The sequence below is a fragment of the Pongo pygmaeus genome, chromosome 1 (genome assembly GCF_028885625.2).
Source record: "Pongo pygmaeus isolate AG05252 chromosome 1, NHGRI_mPonPyg2-v2.0_pri, whole genome shotgun sequence".
Taxonomy (NCBI): Eukaryota; Metazoa; Chordata; class Mammalia; order Primates; family Hominidae; genus Pongo; species Pongo pygmaeus.
Window position 1 is genome coordinate 197,355,643 of NC_072373.2, and position 13,221 is coordinate 197,368,863.

At 43.7% G+C, this 13,221-nt stretch overlaps 1 protein-coding gene across 4 annotated transcripts in view; it reads left to right on the forward strand.

Annotated features, from left to right (window-relative positions):
* Window positions 1–13,221, forward strand: part of PHC2 (polyhomeotic homolog 2) — a 106,606-nt gene that overhangs the window by 35,189 nt on the left and 58,196 nt on the right. The window contains exon 1 of one of the 4 annotated variants that reach the window (XM_054463775.1): window positions 3,162–3,265. The exons of the other annotated variants lie outside the window; for them this stretch is intronic. The gene's annotated coding sequence lies outside the window, so the exon portion shown is untranslated. Of the gene's footprint in view, window positions 1–3,161; window positions 3,266–13,221 lie in introns of those variants that run through there. 4 annotated transcript variants of the gene reach the window in all.

Here is a 13,221-nt window from a genome sequence, read left to right on the forward strand (position 1 = left end):
CTTATTTCAATCTGGACATTTATTCCAGTGTTTCAGATATTTTGGAGGAGAGGGGAGAGGTGTGATTGCAATTATCTCTGGAGGTTTAGGGGCCCTATAGTATTCATTTCACACTTTTCAACTAAGATAATCGAAATTTGTCTTTTACCCCAATGTCTGCTCATTGGAATCGCCTGGGTAATTTGTCCCCGAATTTTCTTATGAAAAGTTCTGAACATACCAAAAAGTTGAAATAAGTATACAGTGAATGTCACATTTATCCTATCCAGATTCTACAGTTAACATTTTACCATACTTGCCTTATCACATATCTGTCCAACTGTCCATCCCCCTATCGATCATCAGTTCATCCTTTCTTAATGCATTTCACAATAAATTGCAGGCATCAGGATACTTCAGTCCTAAACACTTCAGTATGTATATCATTAACTAGAGTTCAATATTTATTTATTTATTTTTATCTTAAGGTAAAATGTATATACAACAAAATGCACAAATTTGAAGAACACTATTCTGTAAATTTTGACAGAGGCATACATTGATGTAGTACAAATCCCTATCAACATCACCCCAGAAATTCCCTCTTCCCCCTTCCCAGCCATTCCCCACCCCGTACCCCACAGAGGCAACCACTGTTCTGATTTTTTTCTATCATAGATTAACTTTATTCTGAGAACTCCACATAAATAGAACCATGTAGTATGTACCCTTGTATAAGGCTTCTTTTATTCAGCATAGTATTTTTTAAATTCATCATGTTGTTGCACATATTAATATTTTGTTTCTCTTTATTGATGAATAGCATTCCATTGTGTGGATATACCACAGGTTTGGGGGCTATTATGAATGAAGCTGCTATGAACATATTTGTACAAGACTTTTTATGAACATATGTTTTCATTTTGCTTGAGTGAATTCCTAAGGATGGAATTTCTGGGTTATAGGGTAGATGAATGTTTAGTTTTATAAGAAATTGGCAGACTGATTTCCAAAGTGGTTGTGCTATTCCTGGGAAGTGCTTTAAAAACGCTGTTTTGGCTGGGCGTGATGGCTCATGCCTATAATCCCAACACTTTGGGAGGCCAAGGCAGAAGGATCACTTGAACCCAGTAGTTCGAGACCAGCCTGGGCAGGAAAGCAAGACGCCATCTCTACAAAATAAAAAATAAAAAATTAGCCAGGTGCAGTGGTGTGTGCCTGTGCTTCGGAAGCTGAGGCAGGAGAATCCCTTGAGCCTAGGAGTTCCAGGCTGCAGTGAGCCATAATTGTACCACAATTGTACCACTGTACTCCAGCCTGGGTGACAGAATAAGACCTTGTCTCAAAAGAATAATAATAAAATAAAAACATTGCCTCTCTGCTCCCCCTACCAAAAAATTCTTAGTTAATTAGTTGATCAGGAGTGGGGCCCAGGCATTGGTGTTTCCGACATGCACTGCTGTTCTGATTTGCAGCTGGAGGAGAGAGTCACTGAAGGTTTAACATTTAACTCTAGTTTAAAGACTTTTTGGTGCCTATGATAAGTGCAAAAAGTTGACTTTTTTTTTTACTTTGAAAACTGGCTTTCTGTTGCTGTTCCCCTTTTTCCTTTACTTTTTTTTTTCTTTTGCTGCTATAAAGACTTGATGGTGTTCTTGGATTATTCGGACATCAGAGTTCACTTGAGTCAAAAGATCTGCTTTTTAATCCCAGTTTTGCCACTTTGTAACTGTGTAAGTTTGAGCAAGTTACTCATCAGTGTCCTTTTCTGTAAAATATGGTTTCTATTATGTATTCCAAGGCTATGAGGATAAAAGTGCCTGACTCAAAAATTTTCTGAAATTTATTATAGGACAGGAGTGGAAATAGAGTTATCCATTGCCCTCCCCAACCCCCAGGATACGTGAGATTCCTTAACTCTGCCTTTCTGAACAAAGGCAGATTGACAGTTCTTTTCTTTGGTTCTATAATATGGCTCTGGATGTGAGGCTGTGAATGTCAGAGGTTGGAGAGCTGTCACCACTTCCTGTAACGATTGGAGTATAATTACCTCTTGTCTTACAAGTATGTAAAACTCCAAATCAGTAGGATAGGGATTTTGAATTGGTTTTCCATTCCTAATGGTGATGTGGGCTGATCCATCTCTTCATTGTCCCCATGTAACCCACAACACATCTTTGCAAGACTGCTGAGTAGAGTTGGTATTAAGAGAACAGTGAAGAGCTGTGCAGCAGCTGAGGTCATCATTTATTCTTGCCTTCACTGGCTCTGGATTACTGAGCATCAAGTCAATAACAACAATGACAGCAAAATCAACCTACCATCCGAAGCCTAGCCTGCTCACTCTGAGGAGACAGGCTTGGAGACTATCTTCTGAGTCCACTTCATATGGTTCTGGTCCACACAGACTGCACTGGTCCCTGAGCACAGAAAGTTGGTGTGTGTGGCTCCTGACAAGATTTACATCAAACAATCAGTACTTGTTGGAAGAAAAAAAAAAAAAAAACTCTTGAAAAGGTCTTATAAGTGATGTGGCTTCTCTCATTGTTTTGTTCAACCATTTAAATGAGGATTTTCCAGTCAGTACCAGGAAGAATGCACTTGAGGCCAGCATGGGCACAGATGAGGCTTCTAAATCAGGGTAGAAGTGCCAGGCTTAGCTCCTTTCTAAACAGGAGGGCTGAGGATTCTCCATCACATCCTCCCAGACAACTACTGAGCATGCAGCATGCATTCTTTGCCTTCCTAGGAAGGTAGGGTTTTCAGAGTATTCGAGGTTGCTCTGGGTGCCAGTTATCAGTGATAACTAACAAAGATCCAGGGAAAATGATGGCCACTAATGAGCTTCTTTTCAAGTTTATGGCCTCCCTGAGTGTCTGTCTGTGGAACTCTCATGCTTTTGTAAGGGGGTACAGGATAGAGGGGACAAGGGAAGGGATCAGATGGCCTGCTATCTGAAACATGTGCCTGGCTTCAATAGTCCCCTTTTGAGTTGGTTTATTCTGTAATGTGTCCCCTGAGAAGAAAGACTAAGCAGCCTGGGTTACCCTGCAATTTCTCCAAACTATTTGCATGAAATACTGCAGGCAAAAAGCCCAGCCCCTGATTGGCTGTTGCTAGGTAACAACATAATCATCAGGAAATTAGGCTGTCCTTTTTTTTTCCCAACACGGAGTATGTGTGTGATTGCAGTGTTGTGCAGGAAGAGAGAGGGAGTGGAACAAAGACAGATAAATGGGATGATCTTGAAGGCGGGGACACCACAGCCACAAACCTGCATCCCACGGTAGGACAATCTGCTTTGGGTTGGGCTCTTTACTGAGTCAAACCAATATTGGTACATTTTCCTTTTTATAACAATGGCAAAGCTAGGAGGACCCTGCAGACAGCAGGAACAGGAGCTATAATAGAAGCAACTTTGAGATTTGAAGTGCTTTTTAGAAGCAAGAGGTAGTATTTAATATGTGGGAATGACTCTAGTGAAGTGAATAAATGAGTGTGTCTGGAGAATGTATATAGGCAGATAAGAATCCATTAGTATGGCCGTAGAGCACCTGCAAGGAACAGAATGTGAGAACGCGCATGTGAATGAGGCATGACAGAAAAAACAAGCATGCTTTAAGATAGGAAAGGGAGCCCATAAACTGAAGTTTAGAACTGTGTCTGTTATGACTCCGCCAGTGTTTAGCATGTGGACCTTGCGTTAGGACCTCATAGACTAGACAGGTGGATGAAGAGGCAGCAGTCTAAAGAGAGCATTTGTGTATGTGCATGTGCGTGTGTGTGTGTGTGTGTGCACGTATGTGTGCACACAGCTGAAGCACCTAGTTCATTTTCAAGATTGTGTCCTGAATAACAGTGTGCAGAGCCCTGGCAAGTACACAGCCACACCTGGAGGCTTCCACTGGGTAATGAATATCCATGAAGACCCTTAGCACTTTCCTTTCCCTCTGTGCTAGCCCCAGGTGGCTTTCTCGCCTCTAACCTCCCTTATCTTGCCTTCCTTTTGAGCTCCCTAGCAATGACCCTGCCCTTACACTAGAGCCTCAGTTGCAATACAGCATACTTCATTGGCTTGCTACAACCCCAGCCAAGCTAATTGCCTTTTGCCATTCATTGTCTGCCAGATTAACGACTCCTCGTGTGTCTGGTTGCCCATCGCCTCCTCTGAGATTCCTCTGTGTACTCTCTCTGGCTTGTCTTTCCCTTCTTCCGTCTCCTCAGCTCAGCCTCTCTGAGCTCCACATCTGAATTTTTGGAAGGTATTTAATTTAAATGATAAAATAGAAGCACTGCCTTTTTTTTTTCTTTTTCCTGATCAAAGGGAATAGTATTAGGCATGATGCAGAGGGGACCATTTTGTAGGAGTGGTAAAAAAAATATGCAAATGTATCAGAAACAAGACAGAGTATGTGCCAATAACCAAGACTCAGAAGAAAAGATCTTCCCAAGCATACAGTCCCCTATAGTGATTTGCTGTCTCCAGTAGGTGAGCCTAACAAGGCTCAAAGCTCCTGCCCGAAAGAAAAAAGCCATCACTAACGTACAGTGGCTCAAATCCCCTTTCTGAGTACATGTACTAAATAGAATGAACTTGATGCTCTGCAAAGCCTTTAGGACTTGAAATGCAGATCATCTTCCTCTTCTCCAGTGGCGACTTTCATTACCTTTTAGTTCTCAAACATTAAAATAGAGCACAATCTCTGTTCCACTTCTGCTTTCTCACCATTCTCCAAGACAGTGGTTCTCAAAGTGTGGTCCCAGGCCCAGCAGCCTCAGAAGTCTGGGGATGGGTGGGGCCCAGCAATCTGTTTTAACAAACCCTCCAGGTGATATTGTTTTGTGCTCAAGTCTGAGAACCACTGTGGACCTGAAAATTTGCATTTTTAATAAGACCTCACTCTTTGAAAATCTCTGCTCTAAGAATAGAAAAGATGGGACAATGTGTGACGAGAAAGATCTCATTCCACCTAGAAAGCCGCCTCCCCATTTCTGAAGTCCCAATCAAACCTGTCTTTAAAGATCCACCCAAATGAAACTTCAGCTGATGCAAGCGAAAATTAGCCCTTGACAGCTTCCTGCATTTCAGGGGTGCACAAACCAAGGGCCAAATCCAGGTCACAACTTGTTTATGTGTAAGGCCTTCAAACTAAGAATAGAATTTACATTTTTTTAATGGTTGGAGGGGGTGAGGAACCAAAGAAGAATGTGCAGCAGAGACCATATGTGGTGTACAACGCCTAACCTAGATATTCTCTCCCTTTACAGAGAAAAAAAAAAATGCTGACTCCTGTTATATTTATGTGCTTTTCTTATTTTTCCTCTTAAACTGTTAACTTCTTAAAAATAGAGTCAATATCTGAGTCATGTTTGTATTGCATTCAGTACCAAACATATAGTAATTGTTCAATAAATATGGGAAGGGGCAGATGGTGGTGGTTGGGCAGCTGACAAGTGTGGGAATCCAAAAGAGATGGACTTTTATACTTGACCACTTTGTGGCTGTCCTATCCATAAAATAAGAACAGTGTTTTTCTCCACCTTAAGTAGATGATGAACATCCAGAAGTTCATACTAATGGAATTTACTCTAGTAACTAGAATGGTGAAAAGCAGTTGGGAGCTGCCCTGCAGGTTGAAAAACAAGATTAGTATTGAAAATGTCCATAAATGGGCAAGTTAAAAATAAGCAAAAAGCTTAAAATTTCAGGTGGATTTCTGATGTCCAGTAAAAAGTTTTCACAGAATTATATACTACCATGGTTAAAAGAGCCCCTAGTGATGATGCTACACGAATTCCACCTGCCCCATGGTTGCCCAGCCTCTGCTTGAACCCCTCCACCGACTAGGAACTCACTTCCTCACAGCCAGCTCCACTCTACTTTTTAAACAGCTCCAGTGATTAGAAAGCACTTTTTTTCTATTCAGTTGAAATCTATCTTCTTATAATTTCCACCCTGTAGTCCTAGTTCTGCATACTTTAATTTCAAAATTAGCTACCTACGTTTTATAAATACGATAAAAGAAGTAGGGTAGAGTTATGCTTGACTGGAAAGAATGGGAGGTTGAGGGGGACCTATCCATTTAGATAATTTTCTCCTGCAAATAGGGAACAGGTTAGAAATACAAGAAGCTAAAAGCCAAGATGTATGCTAACAGAGGAAAGGCCAACTTATGAGTATAAAATGGAATAGAACATTCCAAATATGGCAGGAAGCAAAAGGCCGGTGATTACAGTAGATCACAGGCTGACCACAGATGTGCATGCTATGTTTCTGCTAGAAAGGAATGTTAATAGCAATTAAAGGCTATTATTTGGGGCAAATGAGGGTAAGGAGGCCCCAGAGCTAGGCCCAGGGGACTCTGGAATCGCTTTGTGATTCCAGAGCTAAGAAACAGCTGCCAGGACGAGTTGCCAGGGCAGAAGCAAGCAGGAGGAAATGTCCTGGGAAGGGCTGGGCCCTCTAAGTGGTGGCTGGGCCAAAGCAATGAGGCCTTCAAAAGGGAACTGTTCCAAAGAAGATGGAGGAAAGGAGTGGAGAAAGGAAGCTAGAAGTTCAAGTTATACTCCTGTTTATAATGTAATGTAGGGCAAGATTAATCCAAACACCCTGAGAACTGATGAAGCATTGCATGAACAATATCCCCAAGAAGAATGTGTATTGAACGTTCACTGCTCTGGATTTCTAAAATGCTTTTACTGCACAGAGCTTGGAGTTGCGTGGGGGATTGAATCTAGTAATAGCAATCACCAACTAGCTTCTAGTCTCTTTCGCACCCCCCACACCCTGCCAAACACCCACCACATGCACAACCCGTGGCTTACGTCTATCCTGGTTGTCACTTCTTCCAACTTCATCTGTAGGTGAGGGGGGGTTTTTTTCTTTCTTTTTTTTTAACAAGAACATTTCTTGGACTTGAGAATGGGGCTTTTGGGAGCCTGGTGGAAAGTTTATGTCCAAGCCAGGACTAAGAGTGTAGTCAAAAATTGTAAGGGATTAAAAGCCCACATGTTTGAGAATCTTCCCTTCTCCACATTCAAGGCACTCCCACGTTACAACCTGGACATGAGCTCCAGATTCAGACTATTCTGATTTATGCCACTTCATGGTTTTATGATCTCAGAACCTGGTGTCTCATGTAATCACTGATCTGAAGCAATGCTGGAAGGATTAATCAGGCAGAGGAGAGCTGATCCTGATAGAATATGATGCCCATTCTGTGCTGCACATGGTGCTGGGTGTTTTCTTTCTACATATTTTTCAGGTGCTTGCATTTTCTTATGTACTTTTCCCAATAACTCTTTGTAATTGCTGTCACTGGGCTGGTGCGGTGGCTCATGCCTGTAATCTTTGGGAGGCCGAGGGGGCCAGATCACCTGAGGTCAGGAGTTCAAGACCAGCCTGACCAACATGGTGAAACCCTGTCTCTACTAAAAATACAAAAGATTAGCTGGGTGTTGTGGCACATGCCTGTAATCCCAGCTACTCGGGAGGCTGAGGCAGGAGAATCGCTTGAACCCGGGAGGTGGAGGTTGCAGTGAGCCAAGATCGCGCCATTGCACTCCAGCCTGGGCAACAAGAGCAAAACTCCGTCTCAAAAAAAAAAAAAAAAAAAAAAAAAATTGCTGTCATTAGCACTGTTTCCCAGATGAGGAAACCAAGGCCTGTAGAGGTTAAGTAACCTGTCTCAAGTCTTCTAGCTGGGGCAGAGACAGGAATCAAGACAGCTTTCTCCAACCATGAAGCTCCTCCTCTTTCTTATAAATTATGCTGCCTCTCTGAGCCTGTGCCCAGCATGTGGTGGGCATTCAGGAAAGGTGGGCATCCTCTATCCCCTCTCTCCTATGGCACAGTTGTTTTTGTTTTGTATTACTTTTCAATTAAATGATTGCAAATGATTTTGTAAACATTGCTAACAGGACCAACCTTATGTGTAGATAATATATATTGAAATACTTATGAACAGGAAAGGCCTACAAATGTTAGACATGCCCCAATTATTACTCAGAGTGTGATTTCAGGGATACCAGGCAGGGCCTGAGAGAGTTCTAGTTGACACGTTTGCCTTAGACTGATGCTGCTGCGGGAGATGACTCTTGTGAGACAGGCTAGTAAACAGAAAGCTGTGGGAGCCAAGTGAACTTCGTAAGAACTGACTGGCCCAGAGAGGCCTGGACCAGAATAAGCACAAGTAATTCTGCCTCTTGTGCATGGACTTTGAAACCTGTGTTTCCGATCCTACACCTGCCATTTTCTAGCTCTGGGGATCCAATAAGTTACAGGGCCTCTATGAACCTCAGTTGTCTTGTGAGAAAAATGAGGAAGTAATCTCTGTACCAGAGGGTGGTTGTGAAGAATAAATGAGATCATGTCCCTGAGCAAGCAATAAATGGCAAGAATTATTATCATTTACCAGTGGCTGGCCTGAGAACACTGGCCTTCTAATGGAAAAAAGACCATCTACATACCTAATTAAGGCCCTTGTGATGGCAGACACCCCATCTATCCCTGGCAGTCTCTCTTTAGAATATATCAAAGTGCTTAAAGCCCCATTCCTTTAGTCTCCTCATAGGAGATGTAAAGGGAAACTCCAAGGGAGGTAGGCTGTATCTTTGGAAGAAGCTCTGGGGGGAGCATGCTCAGATCTTCACAAGAAAACGGCGCACCCAGTACAGTCACTGCTTCTCTAGGGCACTCTCAATGCTAGTATTCATGAAAGTCAGCAAAATCCTTGACCCCAGAGTTACAAAGAGTTAAGTGGTACCTGTAGGGCCACTGGTAGGCCTAAGATACAGCCCAATTTCAGGGGTGGAGGAAGAGAAAAAGAAGGCCAGTAAAAAATTTCTAGATAAGTTTTTAGGCCTTTGAACTTTATTCTGAAAGCCTGATAATTAGCCACTTCCCATGATCCCTGTGTTGGCCTAGTCATACTTCTCAGAACATAGCAGCGGCAGAACAGCCAGCATACTACAGTTTAACCATCAGGCCAGTTCAAGGCTGAGCAGGAGCAGCAGAAAATGGCCAACTAGAAATGGTAGCTGTGTGTACGTGTATGTGCACATGTACATGTGTGCTGCGTGTGCTGTGTGTGCGCTTTGTGTATGTGCTGTGTGTGTGCTTTGTATGTGTGCAGGGTGTGTGTGTGCACACTGTGGTGTGTGTGCGCACTGTGTGCTGTGTGCTTTGTGTATGTGCTATGTGCACTTTGTGTGCGCATTGTGTGTGTGCACTGTGTGCTGTGTGCCTGCTGTGTGCACCGTGTTTGCCTGTTGTATGTGTGCTATGTGCTTTTTATATGTCCACTATCAGTGTGTCTGCTGTGTGTTGTGCTCTGTGGGGAGATTTAGTATGGAGAGATTTTGTTTTTAAGATGAGGTCTCACTATGTTGCCCTGGCTGGTCATGAACTCCTGTGCTCAAGCAGTCTTCCCATCTCAGTTTGGGTAGCAGGGATTACAGGTGTGCGTCACCACACCCAGCTTGAAGAGATTTTTATAGGGATCTTTTTTTTTGAGACAGAGTCTCACTCTGTCACCCAGGCTGGAGTACAATGGCATGGTCTCGGCTCACTGCAACCTCTGCCTCCCAGGTTCAAGGATTCTCCTGCCTCAGCCTCACGAGTAGCTGGGATGATTATAGGCGCCCACTACCACGGCCGGCTAATTTTGTATTTTCAATAGAGACGGCGTTTCACTATGTTGGCCAGGCTGGTTTTGAACTCCTGACCTTGTGATCCACCAGCCTTGGCCTCCCAAAGTGGTGGGATTACAAGCGTGAGCCACCGCACTCAGCCAGAGGTCTTTTTTTTATAGCAGTCTTTTTTGTGGCCTTGGTACTGAGATTTCTATGTATGAATCCCCAAAATGCATACCATTACAAAGGCTAAACAAGGAAGAGCTGACTGAGATTATAACATAAAAAAATTTACTCTGGGCTGGGCACAGTGGCTCACACCTGTAATCCCAGCACTTTGGGAGGCCGAGGCAGGTGGATCACCTGAGGCCAGGAGTTCAAAACCAGCCTGGCCAACATAGTGAAACCCCGTCTCTACTAAAAATACAAAAATTAGCCAGGTGTGGTGGTGCAGGCCTGTAATCCCAGCTACTCAGGAGGCTGAGGCAGGAGAATCGCATGAACCTGGGAGACAGAGGTTGCAGTGAGCCGAGATCATGCCACTGCATTCCAGCCTAGGCGAGAGAGCAAGACTCCATCTCAAAAAAAAAAAAAAAAAAAAATTTTTACTCTCTTACCAGACCCAAGAAAGTTACTAGACCTGAGAACACTGTGCTGACTATAACTGGCTTGGATAGTGATCTTATTACAGGTCTCTGTTGCCCACAGGGCCTGAGACCAGTAGGTCTCAAAATCTAACCTGAGACCAGCCAGTCTCAAAATCTGACTTTGAGTTTATTGAAGGAAATGATAGTATCTTTTTTCTCTGAGGGAAAAAAAGTCAACTTCTATCCTACCTTAATATACTTTCTTTGTAATCCATGCTTAAGCTGTGCTGGATGTTTTAAATGCATTGTTTTACCTATTATTTAAAACCAATGAAGTCCGCACTCTTGTCCATTTTACAAAGAGGCAAATGAGGCGCAGAAAGATTACGTAACATGGCCAGGGTTGCATTCCTGTATGTAAACCCTGCCCTGGCAATGTTTGCTCATTTTTATGGAGTAGAACATCTCTCCCCTTTTCTAAACTCTCTCTCGTGATACTTTGCCTTTGTATGATTTTTGTTTCCGAAATGCTTTCTCCTATTTATGTTATTTCATTTTCCAGAAGCTCTGGGAGGTCGGGGTAAGGTATTACGATCTCCACATAATGCTGCTGCCTAGCTCCCACCTAGTCAATGTGTGGCTGGGTCTAGTCCCGGCCCTTTGGCCAGGACCTTCTACATCTGCTTTTTGCAGTGACCACAGTCCCACACCCATCACTTCAACACCACTCATCTTTCATTTCCCCTCTCATTCCATTCCCAAATCAAAATTTACATGTCTTGGGCCCTATTGAGAGTAGCCATCTGGACCCACAAATTTGAGTAAAGGTGCTAATGGCTACTAATAGTTTCAAAGGTCCCTTCTCAGATAACATGGTATTTCCACAGTGTGCTTCGGTATCTTAACCTCGGGTTCCTCATCAGGAGGTGAAGAGCTTCCCAAAGAGCTTCAAGCTTTATTCATTCCTCATTTAACAAAATCTTACTGTTGCTGGCTCGGCACCATGTTAGGCATTAGGAATCTAAAAATAATGGAATCACTGCCTAGTGAATAAAATCAGCTGTCCTGCTATGCTATTAAAGTTCAGAAGAAGGCACTAAATCTAGGCTGGGGTACAAAAAGGAAGTCCCTAAGAGGAACAGATGTTATAGCTGAACTGCAAAGGGTGAATGCGCTCCGGCCAGGGAGATGGGGAGTGAGGGGCCTGGGGAGTGGCCCAGGCAGAGGGAAAGGTCTGGGCAAGGGATGAGACAGCATATGACTAATTCTGGGATCGGCTGTGTGGGGGCACGTGGTAGGCAATGCAGCTAGAGAGAAACAGGAAGATCCCTAAACAGAGTGCTGCCAACATTGTCTTCTTTCCATGTGGAGGTATTTTGAGGTTTCAGCAGGGAAGAAACTATGTTTGGTAACTCTTCCCATCTCAAATTCTAGCCCCTTTTTGTAGGGACTTCATTATGACCATCTTACGGCATCAATGGTGACTGCCCCTTTTAAATCTCATATTCAAATGGATAGTGGGGCCCCTTAGAGCAGTGGCTCTCATGCTTCATAGGCATCAGAATCTCCCAGAAGGCTGTGAGAACACAGGCTGCTGAGCCCCGCTCCCAGAATTTCTGATTCCGTAGGTCTGAAGTGGTGCCTGAAAATTTGCATTTTTGGAGAGTTGCCAAGGGACAACATTTTTGAGAAGCCTTGCCTTGGAGCATGCAAAGCCGTTATATTAACAAGGCTGTTTTTAATGCCTTTGCACCCTTCTTTACTATTAGTTTCAGTTGACCTTTTTAGGCTGGTCAGGTTGAGTATTAGGCAGCATAATAGTTCCCTAAGGCCACCTTAACAAATTACCACAAACTGGGTGGCTTAAAACAACACAAATGTATCATGTTACCGTTCTGGAGGCTGGAAGTATGAAATCCAGGTGTTGGCAGGGCCATGCTCCCCCTCAGTCCTTCCTCGCCTCTTCCTAGCTTCTGGTGGCTGCAGGTGTTCTTTGGCTGGTGGCAGCATAGCTCCAATCTCTGCCTCCATCTTCACGTGGCTGGCTTCTCCCCGTGTGTGCCTGTTTTCACCTGGCGTTCTTTTATAAGGACACTGCTTATATTTGATTAGGGGCCCATAGAAGACACAGAATGTATTTTGCTCTGCCCTACAGCAGTGACTCCAGAGCTGCCCGAGTCTAGACAAACTCATCTATCCCATCCCCAAGCATTCAGCATCTGCACAGTGTGGCTTTCACTGTACATCCCTTCCAAAAGACAACAAATCCTTCTTTTTCCTCCTCATATTCTTCAACCAACCAGCACCACCTTGTTATAGAAATACTTGATATAACCTGCCTTTTATAAATTAGGAAGAAAACAGTAAGGTTTCAGAAAGAGTTTATTCATTTAAATTTATAGTGTTTTGCATCACAATGAAATCATTCTATTTGGATTGCTAGGACTGTATGACCAGCTTTAATGCATCGTCCTTCACTTCTATTTTTGTTGGCCTTCATTTACTTACTTTGGTTTCTAGAGACACTAAAGGTGGCAACGTGCAGAGGACAGGGGAGAGGGAGGGACCTTTTGAGACGGTTTGAGCTGCATCCATTTGGACTGCTCCCAGTGAGTCAGTGGCTTCAGACTGGAACAAATCAGGACACTTATGTTCATGCAGCAGCTGAGAGGTATAAGGAGGCCTCCCCCAGGTCCCCTAAGTCTAGGGAGTCTGAATCCTCTGGTGGAGAGGCATCCAGAAAGGAGAAGCAGAGCCACAGCAAAGAAATATGTTCACCCATCTCTTCAGACTCTCCATACCAAGCCGCCTCATGATAATACCAGCAGCCACAATGGGGCTGACTAGACTTCTCATTTCCTGCCCAGCTCTGATTCCATTAGGAAAAACCTCACCCTGCCTTACCCCAGGGCTTTAGGCTAGATTTGGAGAGAGGTTTTCAGTATCCTTCCCCTCTGCTTTCCCGGAACCTTTGTCACAGCTGTAATCCACAGCAAATGGATTTCCCTGACACTGGGGACAA